Source organism: Hyperolius riggenbachi, chromosome 6, assembly GCF_040937935.1.
Source record: "Hyperolius riggenbachi isolate aHypRig1 chromosome 6, aHypRig1.pri, whole genome shotgun sequence".
Lineage (NCBI taxonomy): Eukaryota > Metazoa > Chordata > Amphibia > Anura > Hyperoliidae > Hyperolius > Hyperolius riggenbachi.
Window position 1 is genome coordinate 247,357,611 of NC_090651.1, and position 26,906 is coordinate 247,384,516.

A 26,906-nucleotide genomic window follows, 5' to 3' on the forward strand; every position below is an offset into this window, starting at 1 on the left:
GTGATGTCACCTCTCCGCATTCCTCCAAGTGACTGTGACAGCTCCCTGCAGCTCGCCTGTAACTCAGTGACTACGCCACGCCTCCGCCCGGCCCCCTATTGGCCGCAGGTGTAATCCGCTTCTTCCTCATTGGCTAATCCCTATAATCCACCAACAGGTAATTGACACTCCGAGCCTATTGGAGACGTCTCTCCTGCCGAACACCTGATTGGTTCCACCGGTCGCTTTGCTGAGGCGTCATTGGTCGGCGCTGGAGCACGGCTCTTTCCTATTGGCTGAGGGGGGCTCCACAGTTATTCCGCCATATTCCGGGAGTCCGGTGTTCCAAGGATGGGGCGGTATCGAGCGCTGTCAAGAGTTGTTTCGATGTGGGCGTAGCGGAGCGAATAAGCAAATGGAGTCTCCGTAAAGTTGCTGGAGTTGGTTGTAGAGGCGCTGGCCGGGCTCAGCACGAGCGGACCAAGCTCTTCACATATACGCAGGAGAGGAGTGAGTGCATTCCCTGGCCCTGCCTGCAGGGGGTGCGAGTTCTCTCGTATGAACTCCAGTAGTAAGTGGCGGAGCTGCTGCACCTGTTCTCACCGGATCTAAGCATGTCCTGCTTTCAAGTTTGCTTTCTACGGGGCCCCGCGATTTGTGCCATTGCTGGCAGATGATCGGAGCCCCTGGGACACCCCTGCCGCTATCAGGTAAATTCACATTCCCATATTTTATCTATATGTACACCACATGACTATGAGACATTCCCTGGCAGGTCTGATCACTGTCATCGAATCTGCCTAAAGATTGTTGCCCCAAAATGCTGACTGATTGTAATTTTTTGTTAAACTTCTTGCAGAACTTGATTGACAATTGGATAGAATTATTTTTTCTGGTCGATTTGGAAATCCAGTAACAATCGTACAGGATGTTTTTTGCTGGTTGATCGGGTGCGGCAGTATCTATGTGGTAGGGGGCTAAAGCCGTTGTGGTGAAAGTTTTTGCAACCAGTTGCAATAATTTATACCTATAGCTATCAGAAAGTTCAACCTACCCATTGATTTCAATGTATTTGTATCAGAAAATGCAACTCAGCCTAACCCTATTCTCACATAGAACCCTCTTCTACTGGGCAACTATTAACACCCCCAAAAGGGAATGAATACCCCCCCTTGTGGGCAAGTAATAACCCCCGGGTTATTAAGAAGACAGCATTTACGCACTCACGTACATCGCCGATTTGTTGGTACAGCAAAGACAACTAGGGGAGCGAGCTGCAGTTTTATGGATTTTTTTTTTTTTTTTTTTTTTAACTACTGAAATTGATGTGCTATGTGTGGCAGTTATGGATTTGTCTTTTGGACCTGTCGGGAAAAGGACTGCTTTTGTATGGCAGGCTTTAAACCGCTAGCCCACTTTAGGGGACACAGCAGGTAACCTCATAGGGAAATTCAGCTAAAGTGATTGCAGTGTTCTCACCAAAAATTGGTTCCGGCCGAGTGGGGTAGAATCGGGGGAATATAGGACTGTCGCAACTTTGCTTACTGCATAGGAGAAGGATGAGGAGACAAGCCAATGGCAGCTGGGTGCTCCCAAAATTAGCCGGGTGGAGCATCCGACTAAAAGAGCGTGGGGAGAACACTGTGATTGGGTGGACAGAACCCTCTTAAACTGCTAGGTTTCCAGTAGGTTATAGTAAACTGCACCCACACTTTTTGGCCAATCATACACGCTGTGCTGTGATTGGAGAACTGTTTCCTGCTGGTTCCTCTAAAGTAAACTAGTACCGTCTTTTCTCTATATTCTAGCATTTTTGTACAGTGTCATATCAGTGAAAGTCCGACTCCAAGTAAATGGGAATTACCAACTCCTATCTTCACTGTACGAATCTAATATTATACAGCACACCATTGCACTAAATTACCTCATACTCAATGTACAACTTGTGGTCATGTGACAGGTAACAGCTCTTGTCTACAGCTAAGTTGGAATAGGGGGTATGCCCCAGATCACTGCAGCGTACCCCTTAGTTACCAAGTTTTGCAGACCGTGACCACAGCTTTTCTGTTAATAGGAAGGAGGGCATTTTTTATTTTGCATGCATTTACGTTAGTAGGGACATTTTATGTGCCTGGAGCTGACTGATGTGATGCCACACTTTGCTTACAGTAGAACTTACTGACTGATGTGCCTGTGAGGAGACTCAGATCAGCTGAGCGTCAATACATTGTAGCAATTACTAAGACAAGGACTTCAGGACCATAGGCTTACACCCCCCTAGTGACCAGGCTATTTTTCACTAATAGGCCACTGCAGCTTTAAGGGCCATACAACTTGGCACACAAGTGATTTCACCCCCTCCCCCCCCCCCCTCTCCTTTTCTGCCCACCAACAGAGATTTCTGTTGGTGGGCTCTGATCCCTGCTGGGATGTTTGTTTAATTTTTTTTTTAAATTTTCACTTTTTAAAAACAAACAAAAAAACCATTTTCTTATTGTCTGCCCTCCCTCCTACTGCTACCCACTGACAGCGATCGCTGCCATAGGCTTCAGCCTTTGAGAGCTGATCGCTTTTGTGCCGCCAGAGGGGACAGCCGTGGGACACGGATGTCCCTAGTAAGCGCTGCCTTACATCGCAGCGCTGTACATTGTAAATAGCCGGCGATTTTGCCGTCTAACAGTCTCCTAGCGGCGATCGCCACTGGTAGACTGATGATGGAGCAGAGCTCCGTCATTCAAGTGGAGATGATCGCACACGGACTTGACGCCAATTGGTGTTAGGCGGTCCTGGGGCTGCCACCATGTTCACGCTCATTGGTGTTACGTGGGTGTCTAGAGGTTAAACTTGGGCTACATTATCAGAAATGCCAAGACCGACAAGTTGAATATTTACAAATGTTTGAGCACACGTTGCTAAAGGAGAATAACCTACACATTTATGCCATTGGGAGGGGATTTCAGTTTGATGCCTGGAGCAGAAGAGTGATGCTTGTTGTTTGCCAGATAAATAAGGCAGCAATCTTATCTTTGACAGCTCTAAATTGCATGTTAAGGGCTCGTTCACATTGCATTCTGTTCACGTGGAGTTGGGCGGGTTTTGTGGCGCTTTTTTTTTTTTTTTTTTTACGATTCCTGGCAATTACCGCAATTACCTGCGCGCAGTTTTTTTTTTTTAAAAGCCCTTTTCTAAGCGGTTTTGCCAAGCTATTGCGGTTTTTCACTTCCTGACACCAGTTAGGAAGTGAACTCTTTGAACCGGAAAAGAATAAATACAATGCACTTATTCTGAAAAACGCAAACTCAATCGCTGCGCAAATCGATTTTGTAAGTGCTTTGCTTTTCTCCCATACCTTCCATTGAGGCAGAATCGCCCAGAAAATGGTCCGCCCAGCGCACGACCCACGTTGATATGAACCTTCTCATAGACATTCGTTGCACAAACATTTGGGGCATTTTTAAAAAGTGCACACGAGTGAAAAGCCGAAAATGTCTGCAGTGTGAACAAACCCTAAGGCCTGGTGCACACCAAAAACCGCTAGCAGATCCGCAAAATGCTAGCAGATTTTGAAACGCTTTTTCTTATTTTTCTGCAGCGTTTCAGCTAGCGTTTTGCGGTTTTGTGTAGCGGTTTTGGTGTAATAGATTTCATGTATTGTGACAGTAAAGCTGTTACTGAACAGCTACTGTAGCAAAAAACGCCTAGCAAACCGCTCTGAAGTGCCGTTTTTCAGAGCGGTTTTCCTATACTTAACATTGAGGCAGAAACGCATCCGCAATCCAAAATCTGCAGCAGCCCGGGAGTATGCGTTTCTGCAAAACGCCTCCCGCTCTGGTGTGCACCAGCCCATTGAAATACATTACCCTAGCGGATCCGCACCCGCAAGCAGATTGCAAACCGCAGCGGAAACGCTCCGGTGTGCCCTAGGCCTAAGAGAATCTTTGACCTCCGCATTGAGCTACCTTTTCAATCTGAATTTGTTGCATAGGTGATGGCTTAAAATGCATTTACAGGTAGTCCCCGGCTTACAAACTCCTGACTTACAAACAACCCACTGATATGAACGGCAAGGATTCTGTGTTTCCATGGGAACAAATAAAAAAAAAAAACATTTTCAAATTGGACTTGTAGTTTTTGAGAAAATGGATTTAAAAAAAAAAAAGGCTCTTAAACTTGTATAAGCAGGTACAGAGGGCAGAGGTGACACAGAGAGGGGGACACTGGAGGCACAGGGGACAGAGATGGCACAATGTTCCGATTTATGAACAAATTTAGGTTAAGAAGGAACCTACAGTCCCTATCTCGTTTGTTAACCAGGGACTACCTGTAATTTTTTTTTTTTTTTTACGCACATGTTAATTTACTATGGGACAAAGGAAGGTGGGATAAAAAATATGGGTAACAATGAGATTTTATCTATCAGGCTTAATCCACAGCCCTGCATCCCCTCTCTCCCCAGAGAAAAAGCGCCAAGCTATTTACTGCAGTAAATAGTAGCTTGGTAGTTCTCTCCGGGTAGAGGGGGGGCCAAAAGCCAGAAGTGGAGTGATGCGGGGTCTTCTTCACGGCTTAGTGGGACAACACACCACAGGTAAATGTAACTTTTGCTTACAGCAGCACTGCAGTATCTTTTATATTAGGATGGAGATCCACTTTAAAGCCTACCTGAGATGGGGATATAGAAAAAATAATTATACATACCTGGGGCTTCCTCCAGCCTCCTTCAAGCTGATCCATCTCTCGTCGTCCTTCTGGGCCGCCTGGATCCTCCGCTATACGGTCCGTAAAGTCCTTCAGTCGGAGCATGCGCAGTCAGGCTGCGCGCTCTCCCCATTACAGAACGCTTCCAGCGATGGGGGCATTGCCGGGCGCCCCAGACTGAAGGACCTCAGGAGCCAAATAGCGGATCCAGGGGGCGCAGGAGGGCATGGAAGATTCCATATTTATTTCCTTTGTAAATAGGGCCAGTTGCCTGGCTGTCCTACTGCGGAGCAGTGCTTTTCAGCGCTGCTAGATTTGGGCGCAGCCGGCGCCTCCATAGACTTCAATAGGAATCACTATCGCTCAGTGAGTAACGTCAGGTCCGCCAGAAGACGGAGCCGAGGTTGCTTAAAAAACACAATAATTCGGCCTCCAGCAATCGCTGGAAGCCGAATTATTTCATTCCCCCACTATCCATGGCGGCCTGGAGTGGGAATAGTAATTAAATCGGCCCGGACTTGTGCAGAAGCAGGATCAGCTATATACCGCTGTATCCTGCGCCCAAGTCTACCGGCGCCGATTTCAAATGTACTCTCTTACTGACCTCTTTGGCTTCAGTGGTATCTGGGTCACACTTAAATCAAGCATGCAACTAATCCAGTCAGACTTCACTCAGAAACATCTGATCTGCATGCTTGTCCAGGATCTATGGCAAAAAGAGGTACATGATCAGCAGTTGAGCCAGGCAACTGGTATTGTTTGAAAGGACTAATAAGGCAGCAGATTATAATACAGTATGTACATGCAGTACAGTATATACCTAACAGGGCTGTGGAGTCGGAGTTAGGGCAATTTTGGGTGCCTGGAGTCGGGGAAAAAATGCTCCGACTCCTAATGAATTTAAACTGTAATTAAAATAGAAAATATGATAAAATTTTCTATTTCTCAGATAATAGTCATCATAAATAATTTATACATACAGTAATAGCTGTGCTTAGTCCACAAAAATGAAATAAACCAATCAAAATTAGTTACTTGTGCTGCTTCAATAAAGCAGTCCCCGTGTTTTTAAAGTCTGATATACACATCTGATTGTGACTGTATATATGATGTGTACATAGGAATCTCTTTATATATACTAAATAACTTCTATGCTGTAAGTATAAAGCCTGATGTGTAGCTGTGTCACTAACAGAGATGGTCAATGAGATGGAAATAATTCTGCGTTGATTCTGATTTATGCAAATGTACTTTGCTCATGAAATCAAATAATTTGATATGTTGCTAAACTTTGGTTTGGTGACTACAAATTAAATGGTACCTGAGCAGGATGAAAAGAAAAGTTTTATACATACCTGGGGCTTCTTCCAGCCCCCTTCAGGCTAATCAGTCCCTCGCTGTCCACCTCCACCACCTGGATCTTCTGCTATGAGTCCTGGTAATTCAGCCAGTCAGTGCAGTCCGGCCGCATGCCGCTTCCACAGCCAGGAGCGTTCTGCACCTGCACAATAGTGCTGCGCAGGTGTAGTACGCTCCCGGCAGCGGAGTGTGTGCATGCGCATTCCGCCAGACTGGCTCAAGTACCTGGACTCATAGCAGAAGATCCAGGTGGCGGAGGAGGTCAGTGAGGGACTGATTATGATTAGCCTTAAGGGGGCTGGAGGAAGCCCCAGGTATGTATAAAACTTTAATTTCATCTGTCTCAGGTTTACTTTGTTACACAGTAGTACTATACTCTACATATGCACTCTTCACAAAGCTGCAGGGAATCCTCTGAGAATGTTGTGCACATTGAACACAGAGGTGTTGTCTGTCACCCATAAACCTGGTTCAGATTGTGCATGAAGAATGTGTAATAGAGGAAGAATCTCCTTATTCCCCTGCAGAGTACCTGCACATCACTCTTACATGTACCCACAGTTACATTGCCTAGGGCCTGATAGATGTTCTTTGTTCCGGTCTGTACCTTTTTACAAGTACTCTTACCAAGGACTAGTTTTAGTCTATGACTAAAGGGAATAAATATGGCAGTCTCCATATCCTTCTCACTTCAGTTGTCTTTTAAAATTCCTAAGCATTGGCAGTTAAGAGACGAATTTCATGTTACATACTTTCAATCAACAAGATTGTAATATGCAAATTAGGAGTCGTGGAATCCTAAACTGAGGAGTCGGAGTCAGTGGATTTTTGGACCGACTCCACAGCCCTGATGCCTAATACACCTCCTGTGTGTGGTATATCTTAAAACCGGGAACGCACACAGGGCAACCATTACATTCAGGGCAATTCATTCAGGATTCCTTTTGGACTTTTTTTTTTTTTTTTGCCTTTGGCATCAGTCTTGCTGCAGCATACAACACACATCCTGGTTAGTGCATTTTTTTGGGGGCATTTGGCGGAATGTAGTCCATAAAGTGACGGCTAGTGAGGCGCTCGGGATTGAATATGTAGGATGCACGATGCCTAACTCTGGCATCTGCTGATGAGGTCTGATACTTCATGCTGATGCATTCACAAACCTTCCAGATAAAGTCTGCATGAGTTAATGGCCTGTCACTGCGCTGTTTGTACAGGATGTATGCATTCCACAGACTTTGTTCCAGGAGATGCCAAAATATTTTTTTTTCTAATATTTTATTTTTTTTCCGGACTGCAGGGTAGAAAGTCATTGCCTGGTCGGCTCTGTCCAGGCCACTTATCGTGTTGTTGTAATCCAGTATGACTTGAGGCTTGTCGATGACTTTACCTCCTCTTGTTCTGGTGGTGACAGACTTTGCTGAGGAGACACATCTTTCTTGTCACGCCAGCTGCTAGCCAACAATCTTTCCCTTCTGCCAAGCTACAATGTCCCCAGGTTTGAGTTTTTGTTTGGCGATAGTTGTTGGCTTTTCTTGCCTGTTAAGCTAACAGTGTTGTAGGCATCTGTTTTTGTTTTTGATATTTAAACAGTTCAGGGGAACTATAAAAGTTATCGATGGTCACACAGTAAAGACAGCACAGATAATGTCGGCAATGCATAGTCGCTGAAACTAGGATTGAATTTAGTACCTTTGCCGGTATACAGAATGGTGTATATATATCTCGTTACTGACTCGCATAGCATATACGATTTCACACCAAAGCAGACCATATTGGATGCGATGTATTGAATCCAGGTCAGCCTCCTCTTGTAGGCCATTAGGCTTTCTTCAACACTTATGTCCCTCTGGGGTACTTAAGTGTTTCGGAAGTTTTCCACTACCAGCTGATAAACCTCCTAAATTTCTTTGAGCTTTGCTGCAGGGTGGGTGGGCTCATCGAAGGTGGTGTCTGAAAAGTACAAATAAGTCCAAAACTGTATTCAGTCATTACCGTGCCACAGAAAGGGGTAGCAATGATCTTGTTAGTTGACCTATACCATTTCTGCAGGGGCTTCCCCACCACCCCCTGCAGAAAAATTAGTCAGAGGAAAAGCCACAAATCCTCCTCAGTGACCGGCTCCCACGTCCTGCTCCTTGAAAAGCACCCTTGTGGAGCAGCCAGTTGTTTGTTGTGTGGCGTAGCGGTTTTTCTCCACCACTATTTTCTGAATGACAGCCTCATTGAAAAAGAGCTGCAAGTAGGCCAGGGGGTTGTACTCATGCTCTATCTTCAGGCTCCCCAGTAAAAGGGAAACGTGGGGGTGGTGGCGGAGCCTGTGTAGTGTCAATTGGACACCAAACCCGTACATCACTAACATCTGTGTCGGTGGTGATGGAGTCACCGTCGCTCTCGCTATTCGAGTCAGTTGACAGATCTCCAGGTGCATCACTGTCACTCGAGTCAGCCAGCGACTGCAGATCAGGATTGCTGTTCTCAAACTCCATCAGCGCTTCCAGTGTGAGATGCTGTGAGGCTGACGCCATAGCAGGTGACAGGCAGAGAGTAATTAAATCCAGGCAGAGGAGGCAGGCAGAGGTTGGTACAGGCAGCGGGCAAAAAGAAAAGTGGTAATCCAGGCAGGGGTCGGTACAGGCAAAGAAAGTAGTCGAAATCCAGGCAAAAATCGGTAACCGGTAAGGCAGATCATACAGATCACAGCACTTGCTCAGAAGCAGCAGGGAACCAAATGGCTACAATGCATTGGATACAAATGTATTCGGAACATTTGTATCCAATACATGCAGAAATTGGGAAAATTGCCTTTAAAATTTCCGCACCAACTTCTTCCTACATCACGCGCACCGACGTCAGACCGCCGCCACACTCTGATTACCCCGCAAGAAAAGCGAGGATATGGGGATCCCGGCGGCCGAAGATTGTTGCTGACACCAGGGGAGAGAGGCTGGAGTCCTGAAGGGCAGCGCAAGACTCCTGTAGGCAAAGTAGGTTTTTAACTGCCCCGAGCTGAGCTTGGGATTACCGCTCTTAGCTAAATTTTCCTACCCCGAGCTCAGCACGGGGTTACTGCTAGGAAGGTTAATAAAGGGCTTGAAGTTTTATGCGGTTTGTGAATGGCTTACATTTATCACTACTAGTGCATGGGAAATTGGAGCCCAACTTTTGAGAAGGTGGAGATTCTCTGCCCCTATTTTCCTTGCACTGGTTTTGATATCTGCTGTTGCAGGTTAAAAAAAAGAGATTTGTGTCAGCAATAAATACAACGTACGCTAATAGAAAGAGATTCTGCCTTTGTTTCAGAGTAATCTAGATAACTGTCATTTATGCTATGTAGAAAACTGTGTTCATGTGCCAAGGGAGAAACTATTTCCATATTCTGCTGCACTCCTCCCTTCATTGTGAGCCTTTTTTCCTGGTTTACACAACTATTTTCTATCAAGCTTCTGATGTCTGTAAATGTTTACCCTAGTACACCTTTACCAAACACCTATATGTGCAAATGTTCTACGTGTGTGTGTGTGTGTGTGTGTGTGTGTGTGTGTGTGTGTGTGTGTGTTGTTGTTGTTGTTGTTGTGTCTCCCCCCCCCCCCCCTTCCCCAAAGGGAATCTGAATAAGAGAGGGTTATGGAGACTGCCATATTTGTTTTCTACAATACCAGTTACCTGACTGTCCTGCTGATCTCTTTGGCTGCAGTAGTCTATAAATTACACATCTGAAACAAGCATGCAGCTAATTTTGACAGAAACATCTGATCTACATGCTTGTTAGGCTCCCTGCACACTGCATGCAATTCCGATTTTTAATCAGTTTTTACCAGGGCTGTGGAGTCGGAGTCGTGGAGTCGGGCAATTTTGGGTGCCTGGAGTCGGAGTCGGGAAAAAATGCACCGACTCCGACTCCTAATGAATTTGTAACTGTAATTAAAATAGAAAATATGATAAAATGTTCTATTTCTCAGATAATAGTCATGAAAAATAATGTATATATACAGTAATAGCTGTGCTTAGTCCACAAAAATGAAATAAACCAATCAAAATTAGTTACTTGTGCTGCTTCAATAAAGCAGTCCCTGTATTTTTAAGGTCAGATATACATATCTGATTGTGACTGTATATATGATGTGTACACAGGAATCTCTTATATATACTAAATAACATCTATGCTGTAAGAATAAAGCCTGATGTGTAGCTGTCACTAATAGAGATGGTCAACAAGATGGAAATAATTCTGCATTGATGCTGATTTATGCAAATGTATGCACTCCCTTTGCTGATGAAATCAAATAATTTGATATGTTGTTAAAATTTGGTTTGGTCACTACAAATTAAAGGGTAACTGAGACGGATGAAAAGTAAAGTTTTATACACACCTGGGGCTTCCTCCTGCCCCCTTCAGGCTAATCAGTCCCTCGCTATCCTCCACCACCCGGATCTTCTGCTATGAGTCCTGGTAATTCAGCCAGTCAGAGCTGTCCGGCCGCATGCCGCTCCCACAGCCAGGAACATTCTGCACCTGCGCAATAGTGCTGCACAGGTGTAGTATGCTCCTGGCGGCGGAGTGTGTGCATGCGCACTACGCCTGACTGGCTCAAGTACCTGGACTCAAAGCAGAGGATCCAGGTGGCGGATGAGGACAACGAGGGACTGATTATCCTGAAGGCGGCTGGAGGAAGCCCTAGGTATGTATAAAACTTTAATTTCATCTGTCTCAGGTTTACTTTGTTACACAGTAGTACTATACTCTACATATGCACTCCCCACAGAGCTGCAGGGAATCCACTGAGAATGCTGTGCACATTGAACACAGAGGTGTTGTCTGTTTACAATCTCCTCATTCCCCTGCAGAGTACCTGCACATCATTCTTACATGTACCCACACTTACATTGCCTAGGGCCTGATAGATGTTCTTTGTTCCGGTTTGTACCTTTTACAAGTACTCTTACCAAGGACTAGTTTTAGTCTAAAGGGAATAAATATAGTAGTCTACATATCCTTCTCACTTCAGTTGTCTTGTAAAATTCCTAAGCGTTGGCAGTTAAGAGACGAATTTCATGTTACATACTTTTAATCAACAAAATTGTAATATGCAAATTAGAGGAGTCGGAGTCGGAGGAATCCTAAACTGAGGAGTCGGAGTCGGTGTTTTTTTGGACAGACTCCACAGCCCTGGTTTTTACATCTGATTCTGATTTTTAATCGTTACTGCATGCTGTGTTTTTTTCCTCCATTTTTCTGTTGATTGTATTCAGGGAAAATCTGAATTGCAAATCGAAAACGGAATTGGAATCGCAAAACTGACTTGCAGTGTGCAGGGAGCCTTGAAGAGATCTCAAACTCTGACAGAACTATTAATAAAAATGTGTTTTCCAACTTTTTATTATTCATACAGTTATCATTTGCTTTTGTGCACAAGTGATACTGTCTGTCTACACATTACAAGTTTCCAAAGTGTAGGTTTTCTTGCCCTGAAAACTGTCATTGCATTTTATTCTAAATGCTTTTTTATTATATATTAACCTCTTTTAATGAGTTCTTCTGAGCTGTTTGTGTGCCTGAAGCACAGAGAGCTTCTCAGAAAGTGTTTTTTACTTGTTACACACACATATTTATCATTGGAATGTAAACAAAGAAACTGTTCTCTCCAGTTTGGATGCAGACTTGAAGCTGAATAGCAGGGCAAAGTGCTTTGTTTAACCCGGGGGTGCCCAATAGGTCGATCACGATCTACCGGTAGATTGTAGCCGCGTCACATAAAATTTTGCGTCCGGCAGCTCCCATCAAATTCTGCTGCCAGCCGCTAGCCAATAGAGAAGCAGGAGAGTAGAGAGGTGGTGCGGCCGTGACATGGCTGGGGGCGGCGCCGAGAACGTTACTACGCATGCTTGCTGCCGCCCCCCGCCGGAGCGTTCCCTCGGCCACCGCTGTGTCGTGCACTCCAGCCGCCACGACTGGATAAGGCACATGAGACCTGGGTTCAAATCTCGGTTCTGCCTGTTCAGTAAGCCTGCACCTATTCAGTAGGAGACCTTGGCGCTTTGAGTCCGGCAGGAGAAAAGTGCGATATACAGGATCTTCTTAAAAAATTAGCATATTCTGATAAAGTTCATTATTTTCTGTAATGTACTGATAAACATTAGACTTTCATATAGTTTAGATTCAAATACACACAACTGAAGTAGTTCAAGCCTTTTATTGTTTTAATATTGATGATTTTGGCATACAGCTCATGAAAACCCAAATTTCCTATCTCAAAAAATTAGCATATTTCATCTGACCAATAAAAGAAAAGTGTTTTTAAAACAAAAGTCAACCTTCAAATAATTATGTTCAGTTATGCACTCAATACTTGGTCGGGAATCCTTTTGCAGAAATGACTGCTTCAATGCGGCGTGGAATGGAGGCAATCAGCCTGTGGCACTGCTCAGGTGTTATGGAGGCCCAGGATGCTTCGATAGCGGCCTTAAAGGGACACTTAAGTCAAACAAAAAAAAATGAGTTTTACTCACCTAGGGCTTCCAATAGCCCCCTGCAGCTGTCCGGTACCCTTGCCGTCTCCCTCCGATCCTCCTGGCCCCGCCGGCAGCCACTTCCTGTTTCGGCGACAGGAGCTGACAGGCTGGGGCGCAAGTGATTCTTCGCGTTCCCAGACACATTCCCAGGATCCAAAAGGATTCCCGACCAAGTATTGAGTGCATAACTGAACATAATTATTTGAAGGTTTACTTTTTTTGTTTTAAAAACACTTTTCTTTTATTGGTCAGATGAAATATGCTAATTTTTTTGAGATAGGAAATTTGGGTTTTCATGAGCTGTATGCCAAATTAATCAATATTAAAACAATAAAAGGCTTGATCTACTTCAGTTGTGTGTATTTGAATCCAAAATATATGAAAGTCTAATGTTTATCAGTACATTACAGAAAATAATGAACTTTATCACAATATGCTAATTTTTTGAGAAGATCCTGTAAATGTTCTGTGTTTGTGTTTGTTTTGTTTGTACTAACAGAGAAACCATCATTCTACCGATGCCTAACAATTAACCCCCCCTGGTGGTGCCTAACACTTAACCACCCACACCCCCCTGTGCCGCTTAACCTACCTCCCTGCGGCATAGTGGGAAGCTTTGGCACCTGTGATTTTTATCGGGTACCTCCGGATGCCCAACTTTCCAATCATTGCCTATGGTTGCACCCAAATTGGCGGTGCGCAAATTTCTATTCACTGCTGCAAATCATTGCCTATCATGTCCTTCTTTCCAAGGCAGTTCCTGTGCCCATTTTTACGGCTTCGCAGCAGGACTGCCAGGCAACTGGTGTTGTTTAAGGTGCGACGTTAAAGTCGCACGTTAGAAAATGTTCCAACGCAGACTAACGCACAGCAATCCTAAGTCTGTGCGACATTCACAGTGCACACGTTGCATTTGTAGCGTTATTAGAAAGTACTGCATGCAGTGCGTTATACACTTTCTTAAAGGGACACTTAAGTCAAACAAAAGAGTTTTACTCACCTAGGGCTTCCAATAGCCCCCTGCAGCTGTCCGGTGCCCTCGCCGCCTCCCTCCGATCCTCCTGGCCCCACCGGCAGCCACTTCCTGTTTCGGTGACAGGAGCTGACAGGCTGGGGACGCGAGTGATTCTTCGCGTTCCTGGCCACAATAGCGCCATCTATGCTGCTATAGCATATATCATCATATATCATATACCATATAGCAGCATAGAGGGTGCTTATGTGTCCGGGAACGCGAAGAATCACTCGCGTCCCCAGCCTGTCAGCTCCTGTCACCGAAACAGGAAGTGGCTGCCGGCGGGGCCAGGAGGATCGGCGGGAGACGGCGAGGGTACCGGACAGCTGCAGGGGGCTATTGGAAGCCCTAGGTGAGTAAAACTCTTTTTTTTTTGTTTGACTTAACCACCTTAGCGGTATGGACGAGCTCAGCTCGTCCATCACCGCCGGTGGCTGCCGCTCAGGCCCTGCTGGGCCGATTTGCTCGCTGTAAAAAGCAGCACACGCAGCCGGCACTTTGCCAGCCGCGTGTGCTGCCCGATCGCCGCTGCAGCGCGGCGATCCGCCGCGTGCAGCGGCGAAAGAGGGTCCCCCCAGCCGCCCGAGCCCTGCGCAGCCGGAACAAACAGTTCCGGCCAGCGCTGAGGGCTGGATCGGAGGCGGCTGACGTCAGGACGTCGGCTGACGTCCATGACGTCACTCCGCTCGTCGCCATGGCGACGAGCAAAACGAAACAAGGAAGGCCGCTCATTGCGGCCTTCCTTGTTACTGCGGATCGCCGGAGGCGATCAGAAATATGGGTTAGGAGCGCCCTCTAGTGGGCTTTCATGCAGCCAACTTTCAGTTGGCTGCATGAAATCGTTTTTTTTTAATTAAAAAAAAACCCTCCTGCAGCTGCCCTGGCGATCTTAATAGAACGCCAGGGTGGTTAAGTGTCCCTTTAACTGCGTTCGACTGTGTGCACATGCTCAGTAATGACTTGCAAGCATACTTTCAATTGACTGTATGCTCTATTGTATGCGACAATAACGGGGCATTAAGTTACGTTGCAAATTTTTTGGGGCTTTGCATTGCAACCTCAACGTCTCATCATAACACAACGTCCTACTGTGAAAGAGGACTAAAAGGAATAAATATGGAAGCCTCCAAATACCTCTCACTTAAAGTTCCATTAAAGCACAAATATGGGTTCAGTAACGTCTATGCTTCAGCACTAGGGGGCCATTCGCACTTGTCATATAGATTCCCTGAATGCACAAGTCAGCTTTTCAATTTTTCAGATCTTTTAGGAACTTTTGAGCAAGTTTTTGCAATTATTTTTTTGGATCTGTTCACAAAAAACCCAAACCTTTAGCCTTCTACGTTGTATATAGATGTTTATAGATAAGAGCAGTTTATGCTGTTATGTGTTTTTTTATTTTTTTTTTTTATTTCTTTTTATTTTTTTCCTTTCATGCCTGCTAGCACTAAAGGTGCTGACCTGCAAACTCACGGAGAATCAAACAAAATGAACAAATTACAGGGGGCGAGTAGCAATCATGTTGTTGATCAACTTTCTGTTTTTTAATTTCTCACTTTGCCATGTAGTGATTTCCCTCCCCCCTGTTATTTTTCAGTAAAATAGCCTTGTAAAAATGCAAATTTCATGTTGACCTGTCGGACTCAGTAGTTTATGATCCATATGTAAGAAAGGCATGCCTGGGAAGTCAAGACGCCTCATCTGATTCTGGGTAACTGATGTAGAAAATATTAAAGTCCATAAACATTAGGTATACGCCCTGGACTTCTCTTTAAAGTTATATCATTTAGTGCCCGTCCTTGAATAAATAGGCTTCAGTAGCTCTCCCAGTGTCCATCAGCCATACACGGTGTTCATCGAATTCTGAAACCAGACACCAATATAGATGGCATCACTTAGTGGTCTAACACCCAGCATTTCAACTTTGCTTTAAAAGATTGCTTACAGCTTATAAACTATTATGCCAGTTTTTTTTTATTTTGTAGCAGAAATTCACTGAATGGATTAAACATGACATTTTAGTGCTGCATTTAGCTAGAAATTCTCCTCCGTGCTTGCATGTTTAGTTACAAATGTATCTATCTACAATGTAACAAACAAACACTGCTCTGAGAGAACAAAGAGGGCTTCCCCAGCAGGCTTTTCAAAGGTCTATTTGTATTCCAAATAAAGATACATTTGTAACTAAAGATAAGAACGGATGCGGATTCCTAGTTAAATCCAACACTAAAATGTCATGTTTAACCCATTCAGTGAATTTCTGCTTAAAAAAAAATCTGGCATAATAGTTTGTAAGCTGTAAGCAATCTTTTAGAGCAAAGTTGTAATGCTGGGTGTTAAACCGCTTTAAGGAGGCTCCGTAACAAAAATTGCATCCTGTTTTTTATCATCCTACAACTTCCAAAAGCTATTCTAATGTGTTCTGGCTTACTGCAGCACGTTCTACGATCACCATCTCTGTAATAAATCAACTTATCTCTCTCTTGTCAGACTTGTCAGCCTGTGTCTGGAAGGCTGCCAAGTTCTTCAGTGTTGTGGTTCTGTGATACATCTCCCCCCTCCAGGCCCTCTCTGCACACTGCCTGTATATTATTTAGAGTAGGGCAGCTTCTCTCTTCTCTCTCATCTTTTACAAGCTGGATAAATCCTCCTCTGAGCTGGCTGGGCTTTCACATACTGAGGAATTACATACAGGCAGAGCTGTCTGCACTCTGCAGGAAGAAACAGCCTGACACTTCAGTGGAAGATAGCTGCAGGGGGAAAGAAACACACAAATGATCTCTTGAGATTCAAAAGGAAGGGTGTATACAGCCTGCTTGTGTATGAATGTATTTTCTATGTGTGGCCAAACTGTACATCAACCTACTTCCTGTTTTGGTGGCAATTTTGTTTGTTTATAAACAAACTTTTAAAAACTGTTTTTAACCACTTTTAATGCGGCGAGGAGCGGCGAAATTGTGACAGAGGGTAATAGGAGATGTCCCCTAACGCACTGGTATGTTTACTTTTGTGCGATTTTTTTTTTTTTTTTTAACAATACAGATTCTCTTTAAGGATGACGTCAGGGGATGACGGCGGAAGGCAGACACTAGTCGGGACGAGAGCGGGCATTGCTGCATACCTGACTGCAAGTAACTGTGTTGAGTACCACATTGAGTGGGAAGCGTTTTATGCCAAGAGGGTCTCTACTGGAGTAGAACCCTCTCAATGTGAGTGTTTAACTGCATTCTTGTACACCCATATCTGAATAAAAACTGCCTTTTGAACCTTCCACTGAGAGAACCCTTTTCTGATTTTTCCTGTGCACGGAATTACACAATTAGGAATGCCATATATCCATGTGGGATCTCTGGAGGTGGAAGTGGCGTATGGTGACAATCTGCTGGGGATCAGATAGCACTGCTGAACAACTTTGACACCTTTTGTGCCTCTGCCCAATCTGCTGCTATTTGACCAGACATATAGTGACAGTTGTGGAGCTGTATTTAGAGTCCAGCTCTGGTTTTGAACACTTGAGTACACTTTGTATTGAACACTGAATAATCTCAGAAATTGTTGGACCTAATGTTGATGATTTATTGTAATTTTATATTGTCATTTTCAGTAAAGCTGTTTATAGAATTAAAGAAGACCTCCTATTTTCCATAAAATAATTAGTATTCAAAATGAAAATTCACTAATTTATAAGCAGTTTACACTATACATCTTTTAAAATGCACTCACTAGATTTTAATAGCAGTCTTTATGATAAGTTTCTGTCATAATAGACCTGTTTAGAGTTAGAGCTTAGAACATAAAACATTGACGACTTCCATATTTATCTCTCACATCAGAAAAAGAGTGATTTAAAACCGTTTATTTAACATACTCTTATGAAAAAGCTTCCAAACAAACCTCTAACTGATCAGTTGTACAGATATTCTATCTGCTTTGTGACTCAGTGAGCAATAATGTAGATTTATAGATTGGTGATCCTTAAGTGAGAATGTATACTCCTTGTTACAGAGGCAATACTAATGTGTGGATATGTGTAGTTGTCCTACCTTTTTTATTTGACCCAAAGTCTCCTGGTAGTGATGCTCTGCAATGCATGCTGGGAGATGTAGTCCCGTGGATGCGAGTACAGAGAATGTAAGCCTATCCAAAGGACTACATCTCCCAGCATGCATTACGGCGCGCATGCTTACAACACCGCCGGGAGATACAGTGGAGGAAATAATTATTTGACCCCTCACTGATTTTGTAAGTTTGTCCAATGACAAAGAAATGAAAAGTCTCAGAACAGTATCATTTCAATGATAGGTTTATTTTAACAGTGGCAGATAGCACATCAAAAGGAAAATCGAAAAAATAACCTTAAAGAGACTCCGTAACAAAAATTGCATCCTGTTTTTTATCATCCTACAAGTTCCAAAAGCTATTCTAATGTGTTCTGGCTTACTGCAGCACTTTGTACTATCACAGTCTCTGTAATAAATCAATGTATCTTTCCCTTGTCAGACTTGTCAGCCTGTGTCTGGAAGGCTGCCAAGTTCTTCAGTGTTGTGGTTCTGCTATGCACTCCCCCCTCAGGGGGGAAAGAAACACACAAATGATCTCTTGAGATTCAAAAGGAATGCTGTATACAGCCTGCTTGTGTATGGATGTATTTTCTATGTGTGGACATACTGTACATCAACCTACTTCCTGTTTTGGTGGCCATTTTGTTTGTTTATAAACAAACTTTTTAAAACTGTTTTTAACCACTTTTAATGCGGCGGGGAGCGGCGAAATTGTGACAGAGGGGAATAGGAGATGTCCCCTAACGCACTGGTATGTTTACTTTTGTGCGATTTTAACAATACAGATTCTCTTTAAATAAAAGATAGCAACTGATTTGCATTTCATTGAGTGAAATAAGTTTTTGAACCCCTACCAACCATTAAGAGTTCTGGCTCCCACAGAGTGGTTAGACACTTCTACTCAATTAGTCACCCTCATTAAGGACACCTGTCTTAACTAGTCACCTGTATAAAAGACACCTGTCCACAGAATCAATCAATCAAGCAGACTCCAAACTCTCCAACATGGAAAAGACCAAAGAGCTGTCCAAGGATGTCAGAGACAAAATTGTAGACCTGCACAAGGCTGGAACGGGCTACAAAACCATTAGCAAGAAGCTGGGAGAGAAGGTGACAACTGTTGGTGCGATTGTTCGAAAATGGAAGGAGTTCAAAATGACCATCAATCGACCTCGCTCTGGGGCTCCACGCAAGATCTCACCTCGTGGGGTGTCAATGGTTCTGAGAAAGGTGAAAAAGCATCCTAGAACTACACGGGAGGAGTTAGTGAATGACCTCAAATTAGCAGGGACCACAGTCACCAAGAAAACCATTGGAAACGCATTACACCGCAATGGATTAAAATCCTGCAGGGCTCGCAAGGTCCTCCTGCTCAAGAAGGCACATGTGCAGGCCCGTCTGAAGTTTTCCAATGAACACCTGAATGATTCTGTGAGTGACTGGGAGAAGGTGCTGTGGTCTCATGAGACCAAAATAGAGCTCTTTGGCATTAACGCAACTTGCTGTGTTTGGAGGAAGAAAAATGCTGCCTATGACCCCCAAAACACCGTCCCCACCGTCAAGCATGGGGGTGGAAACATTTTGCTTTGGGGGTGTTTTTCTGCTAAGGGCACAGGACAACTTAATCGCATTAACAGGAAAATGGACGGAGCCATGTATCGTGAAATCCTGAACGACAACCTCCTTCCCTCTGCCAGGAAACTGAAAATGGGTCTTGGATGGGTGTTCCAGCACGACAATGACCCAAAACATACAGCAAAGGCAACAAAGGAGTGGCTCAAGAAGAAGCACATTAAGGTCATGGAGTGGCCTAGTCAGTCTCCGGACCGTAATCCAATAGAAAACCTATGGAGGGAGCTCAAGCTTAGAGTTGCACAGACAGCCTCGAAACCTTAGGGATTTAGAGATGATCTGCAAAGAGGAGTGGACCAACATTCCTCCTAAAATGTGTGCAAACTTGGTCATCAATTACAAGAAACGTTTGACCTCTGTGCTTGCAAACAAGGGTTTTTCCACTAAGTATTAAGTCTTTTATTGTTAGAGGGTTCAAATACTTATTTCACTCAATGAAATGCAAATCAGTTGCTATCTTTTATTTAAGGTTATTTTTTCGATTTTTCCTTTTGATGTGCTATCTGCCACTGTTAAAATAAACCTACCATTGAAATGATACTGTTCTGAGACTTTTCATTTCTTTGTCATTGGACAAACTTACAAAATCAGTGAGGGGTCAAATAATTATTTCTCCATCCCTCAGCTGGGACACATCCTTAGGAGTTTGGGCACGCCCAGACACCTGTTGAAACACACAGAAAAAAAGGATTAAAAGCTCCCGCCCTCCCTCTAACCTCAGTTGTTTTTGTGTTTCCGCCCGGAAGCACACGGAAAAGTAGCTCCAGTTTGTTTTTTTCTTTTTCTCACCAGAGGGTGAGTTGTCACTGGCAGAGGTACCTGTGTAGGCCGGGAAGAAGCTTGTCGGACATCGGGGGAAGAAGGTGCCTCTGCCGCCATTGCACTAGACGCCCTCAGGTGGAATAGGGCTGTCCAGCTTCCTTCCTCCCGTGCGGCTAGACTGGCCGGCCTTTTCAACTGATGGCAAAGGCGCAGAGCTCGGGAGGAGGAGTCGTCGCACCGGAAGTGACGCGTTACTGCACTTCCGGTTGCGGATAAAAGGACGCCAGGGATCCCGCATGGTGGAAGATGGAGTCCGCAAGTGCGTCCACCATGTCCGCGTCGGCCGCCTCGGCAACGCCAGCCACAGGGGCAGCGGCAGCGCCAGCCACAGGGGCAGCAGCAGCAGCGCCATCCACAAGGGCAGCAGCAGCGCCAACCTCAGGGGCAGCGGCAGCATCTTCCTCAGCCACATCAGGAACCAAACTGCAAACTGATGGTGGGGTGAGTGGGAGTGATATCTCCCATAAGGAAAAACCTTATATAACAGTGTGAATACTAATAAGGGTTCCTGGTTTTTTTGTATGTTTTTTCCTTGTTTTCTCTCTAGGCCAGCGTGGAGTCTAAATCTGGTAGTTCTAGTGAGAAGGCTAGGTCTAGGAAATGTTGCCAGTGTCAGACTAAGCTATCTTCCAGTTATGCTAAAAGTCTGTGTCAGGGTTGTATCAATGCAGTTATTGCTTCAGAATCATCTGCTATTTTTAAAAATGTAATGCGTTCTGTTAAGAAAGACATGACTGACACTTTGGGGAAATTTAAAGACTCTATTTTGTCGGTCTCTGCCGAGACCTTTGTTGCTGGTCCTTCCTCTGCACCAGTGGTCCCTATTGATTCCGTTCCCCCTACTAACGTTGTCGGGTTGTCTGATGGCGAACCCCCGGCAATTCCTCCTCTGGCTCCGGGTGATATGTTTGGGGTTCCGGAGGGAGAGGAAGAGGGAGAAGTGGAAGAGTTAGAGGACAGGGAAACTTGGTCCGATTTAGAGGAGGGGGAAACTCTTCAATCTGATGAGGAGTCAGATGAAGAGTTAAAAAAACCAGCAAGATTTTTGTTTAATACTGATGAAATTAACGATTTACTTAAAGCGGTCTACACTACCGAACAGATTCCGGAAATCCAAAGGGAACTTTCGGTCCAGGATCAAGTTTATTCTGGTTTGGCTCAGCAAACTGGGAGAGTGTTTCCTTTCCACCAATCCCTTAAGGATATTATTACATCGCAATGGCAGGAGCCGGAGCGGCGGTTATTTATACCTAAATCGGCAAAAAGGAAATACCCATTTGCTCAATCAGATATGGATAAATTTGTTAAATGTCCTAAAATCGATGCTTCTTTATCCAAGCACTCAAAAAATGCGGACCTCTCCTTTGAGGACGCGGGGGTTCTCAAGGATGCTTTGGATAAAAGAATTGATTTGCTTCTAAAAAAAGCATGGGAATCTGCTTCTTTTGCTTTTTTGCCTAGTGTGGCCGCTACTTGTATTTCCAGAAATTTTAAAATTTGGATGGAAAATTTAGTATCACATGTGACTTCCGGTAAAGCCTTAAGTACTTACGTGAAATCACTCCCGGTGGTTTTGAGATCGGTGGCTTTTTTGGCAGACGCAGCGGTTGAAATTATTAGAATTTCCGCTCGTACTACGGCTCTTGTCAATTCTGCCAGAAGAGCGGTCTGGCTCAAAGCATGGGATGGGGATTTAACTTCCAAAAACAAATTATGTTCAGTCCCGTTTGAAGGGAATCTACTCTTTTGGAAGTGAATTGGAAAATGTACTTTCCAGGTCGGCAGAGAAAGGGAAGCAATTCCTTACTAAGCGTAAGAATTTTCAATTTAAGAAACAAAGTATTTTCAAAAGGCCAGGGCAGGACCAATCCAAATCTCAAACTCAGCACAGGAAATGGTCCTTTCCAGCAGGCAAAGGGAAAGGGGGTTTTGCACTCGCAAAACCCAGCAACCCCAAAGAAAGGAAGTGACTCGCGGCCAGTGGGGGGAAGGCTTCTTTATTTCGTGTCCCAATGGTGTCAGATAAATCCAGATCCTTTTATTTTGAAAATTATACAGGACGGGTACCGTCCACAATTTTTTGTCCCCCCCTCCCCCCAGGGTCTATGTGAACAGCCTTCCTCAGGATTTGAGCAAGGCAAACGGGCTTTTTTCGGAGATTACAAAGTTAATTTTAAAAAAAGTGATTGTGTCGGTTCCTCCAATAGAGGAGTTTCAGGGATATTATTCCCATGTGTTTTTGGTAACAAAAAACACGGGGGATTTCAGATTCATTCTGAATCTGAAATCCCTAAATCCCTACTTAACGTACAGGAAGTTCAGAATGGAGAACATAGCGTCGGTAAAATCTCTTCTTCAGGGAGAGGAATACTTCGTATCAATAGATTTACAGGACGCATATTTACACGTCCTGATTGCCCGGTCACACCAAAAATATCTAAGATTCGCGGTTCAGATGAAGGACCGGTGTCTTCATTATCAATTCCAGGCACTTCCTTTCGGGATTGCAACCGCTCCCCGGATTTTTACGAAGGTTTTGGCAGAGGTCATGAAATTTCTAAGACTACAGGGGATACAAATAATTCCCTACTTAGACGACCTATTAATTTTTGCCAAAACTCAGACTCTAATCCAGCACAGAGATCGGGTGATTCAGACTCTAACGCAATTAGGGTGGATCATCAATTATCCAAAATCTCATCTAGCACCAACCCAAACAATTGTATTTTTGGGATATGTGATCGATTCTGTCAGGGGCAGGATTTTTCTGCCATCAGGGAAGATAGAGAAGTTACAGTCAGAGTTGAGAGAGCTTTTACTGTCTCAGGAAACGTCCATCAGAGACATAATGAAAGTATTGGGATTAATAACGGCAACACTTCCAGCAGTCACTTGGGCACAATTTCACGGTCGAAGTCTACAGAGATGGTTGTTAACAATCTGGGACAAAACTCAGGAATCCTTAGAACAGGTAGTTCAGATCCCGGGTCAGGTAAAACAAAGTTTCCATTGGTGGCTGGATGCCTCCAATCTGGTAAAGGGCAGAGTGTGGAGACAAGAAGACCCAGTGAGAATCCACACGGATGCAAGTGCCTGGGGTTGGGGTGCTACTGTATTAGGTCACCAGGCTCAAGGAACCTGGTCCAAGAGGCTGGCAAGAAGTTCATCCAATCTCAGGGAGCTTCGAGCAGTTTTGGAGGCGTTTTTTGCCTTCCAAGTTTTGATTCGGAACAAACACGTTCTAGTATTTTCCGACAACATTTCCGCGATTGCGTATCTCAACAAACAGGGGGGCACCCGATCCCCGAGTCTGTCTCTTCTGGCAACAGAGATTTTCGGTTGGGCAGAGACAAATTTGCTGTCAGTCGAAGCAATTCACATAAAAGGAGCACTGAATGTGGAGGCGGACTATTTGAGCCGCCACGAGCTTGATCAAGCAGAGTGGGAACTGAATCAAGAAGTGTTTCTTTGGATAACAGAGAAATTGGGCATTCCAGAAATAGATCTGTTCGCTTCCCCAAACAATGCAAAGATTCCTCAATTTTTCTCTCTCCACAGCAGTTCAAGCTCTCTGGGATTGGATGCGCTTTCAGTACCATGGACATTCAATCTAGGTTACGCATTTCCGCCCCTGAACCTAATCCCGCGAGTTTTAGACAAAGTACAGAAGGAGAAAGCTTGTGTAATACTGATAGCGCCTCTTTGGCCCAAGAGGGGGTGGTTTGCCACTCTCTTGAGTCTGTCGGGTCAGTCGCCATTACCACTTCCTCTGAGGTCAGATCTTCTGCGACAGGGTCCTTTATTGCACCCCAAGCCAGAGTTGTTCAAGCTGGCAGCATGGATCCTGAGAGGTTAATTCTAAGAAACAAAGGGGTATCAGATAAGGTGATAGATGCCCTGCTGAAGTGTAGAAAACCCATTACTCACAAAATATATAGAAAAGTATGGAAGGTTTTTGGGTCATGGTGTGTTTCTCATAATAGGGTACAGACCGAGATTGGGACTATTCTGGATTTTTTTCAGAGTGGGCTGGAGATGAATTTATCTCTAAGTACGCTGAGGGTACAGTGTTCGGCATTGTCTATTTTGCTAGATAGACCCTTGGCACAAGAAAGGCTAATCAAAGATTTTTTTTCGGGCTATTCAGAAATCCACGCCTATCAAGCAAAAAATAGTACCGCAATGGGATCTTTCTTTAGTTCTCAATATTTTGACCAGACCTCCATTTGAACCCATCGATGAAATCGAGCTAAAATTTTTGACGCTGAAAGTGATTTTTTTAGTTGCAATTACGTCAGCTAGAAGACTAGGTGATCTTCAAGCTTTATCCATTAAGGATCCTTTTTTGACTATTTTTCCGGACAAGGTTGTCCTACGTTTAGATCCTAATTATTTACCGAAAGTCTCTTCGGAATTCCACAGGTCACAAAATATTGTGCTTCCTTCGTTTTGTGATAAGCCTTCTTGTGCCAGGGAGTCTGAATTTCATTGTCTGGATGTCAGGAGAGCTATATTAGCTTATTTGACAAGAACTAGAGTTTAGGAAAACCTCATTTATTTATTTTGTACGGATCAAAAAATAAGGGACAGCATGCTTCGAGACAAACCATGGCTAAATGGTTATGTGAGGTTATCTCATTAGCCTACAAGATTTCAGACTCCACTCCACCAGACAATATTAATGCACATTCAACCCGTTCCATTTCCACGTCTTGGGCTGAAAGAGCGGGGGCTACGGTTCAGCAGATATGTCAGGCGGCGACCTGGGCAAGTCCTTCCACCTTCGTCAAACACTATAGAGTGGATGTACTGTCGCAACAGGATTTGTCGTTTGGCAGGAAAGTGCTCCAAGCTGTAGTCCCTCCCTAGGTGGGTTAATTACTTTTGTATCACTCCTAAGGACGTGTCCCAGCTGAGGGATGGAGAAAGCACCTGCTAGACCTACCGGTAGCGGTGTTTCTGTCCTGAAGCTGGGACACTGTCCGCTACCCTACCCTTTTTTCTTCGCACTTTCCTTGGGGCCAATTGTTTAGGGGTCACTAGGAGGTGCTTCGCTCCTCTCTTCTTTCCTGGTGTTCCGGTCGTTTACTTTTTTATGCACTGAGGTTAGAGGGAGGGCGGGAGCTTTTAATCCTTTTTTTCCTGTGTGTTTCAACAGGTGTCTGGGCGTGCCCAAACTCCTAAGGACGTGTCCCAGCTTCAGGACAGAAACACCGCTACCGGTAGGTCTAGCAGGTACTTTCCTCCACTGTACAAACTGTGATCAGTGTGGCCAGTCTGAAGAGAAGATGGTGCATCCTGAATGCATGGTGGACCAGAGGAGCAACGCCCAGTAGGAAAATAGTGGTGCTCTCCCTAAGGGGAGCTCAATTTAGAACAGGGATGTCAAATTCAAAGTGGGCCGAAATTGAACACTTGGACCAAGATGTGGGCCAACCTCAATGTCTAGTGGCGACCTCTCTCCCACAAAGTTTCCTGGTGTCTAATAGTTCCCCTCCATCCCCCTATACAGTTCTCTGGTGTCTAGTGACCCCCCCCCTCCTTCCCCCTATACAGCTCCCTGGTGTATAATGCTTTCTTCCACCCCTATGCAGTTCCTTGGTGTCTTGCGTTCCCTGTCCCTCCCCTATATGACTTCCCTGGTTATCTAGAGCTGCTAGGACTGGAAAGCATTCAGCACAGAACTGTAAATGAACACTTCTCACCCTGTTTACTGCCACTAGAACTTACATACTAGCCTGACTTGTAATGTATATACTGTCTGTCCGTGTATTGTTTTGTTTGTGCCTGTTAAGCAACTGCCAAGTCAAATTCCTTGTAAGTGCAAACTTGGCCAAATTGATTCTGATTTACCTCCAGTATAGCTTCTCAGGTGATCTCAAATGAGCCAAACATAATGCAAAGTGGGGAAATCACCTGTGGGCCAGATTTGGCCCGTGTGTTTGAGTTTGACATGTATGGTTTCGAACCAACCTTATGGAGAGGTTAATTCACAAAAAACCTCTTACGTTGGTGCTTAAATCACTTTAAACCGCTGTAAGAATAAAATCTGGTGCGTACCTGTGTCACCAGTGTGATTTCCAGCTGAGCTATTATGCAAACTAACATTCTTACATAATTTTAATATGTATTTTAGTAATTACAAAAGTCGATTAATTTGAGTTATGTTTAAACAAGTATATTTAAGTGTTAAAGTATATCTGACCCAAGTCAAGAAGAATGCTTATGCTGGATCTACATACCTCTATGCCAGACTTTCTCAACCAGGGTTCCTTGAGTACTCTGCAGGGGTTCCTTGGCATTTTCCCCCATCAAAAGGGGAAGTATAAGAGCACATTATAATAGGGGGTACTGTAAAAAGTAGCACTAAATTGGGGGTCAGAATAATAATAGGCACAATAAAAAGCACTAGGATAAGGAGACAGTATGAGTGGCCTGTGATGGGGGGGGGGGTAGTGAAATAAACAGCCTCAACTACTTTTTAAGACCATGCCTCCTGCAATATAAATGCAGGGGTTCCGCAAGATCAAAAAATAGTTTGCAGGGGTTTCTTGAAATCTAACATTTATTTGCAGGGTTCCTCCAGGGTAAAAGGGCTGAGAAAGGCTGCTCTGTGCATTGTCTCTCCTGGTTCCCTCTCCTCACTGTAATCACTCCTTGGAAAATTTAACTTTCAGCTAAAGTTACATTTTCAGACAGGTAGAGGCAGGCTAGCCATGATTTTCCCTCCTCGCATGCAAATTTTCACATGTAAAATGCAAGCCTGTGGTGGAAATGGGCCCTTAATGTTTTTAATGTGTTTAGTGGTTTTGGTTAAACATTTTTCCTTG

General features: G+C 44.3%; 1 protein-coding gene across 1 annotated transcript in view; it reads left to right on the forward strand.

Moving 5' to 3' along the window:
• Nucleotides 1-288: 288 nt before the first annotated feature.
• The window catches only part of PRKCZ (protein kinase C zeta), a 368,822-nt gene continuing 342,204 nt past the window's right edge, over nucleotides 289-26,906 (forward strand). Inside the window, exon 1 of the mRNA XM_068240660.1 lies at nucleotides 289-689. The gene's annotated coding sequence lies outside the window, so the exon portion shown is untranslated. The remainder of the gene's footprint in view (nucleotides 690-26,906) is intronic.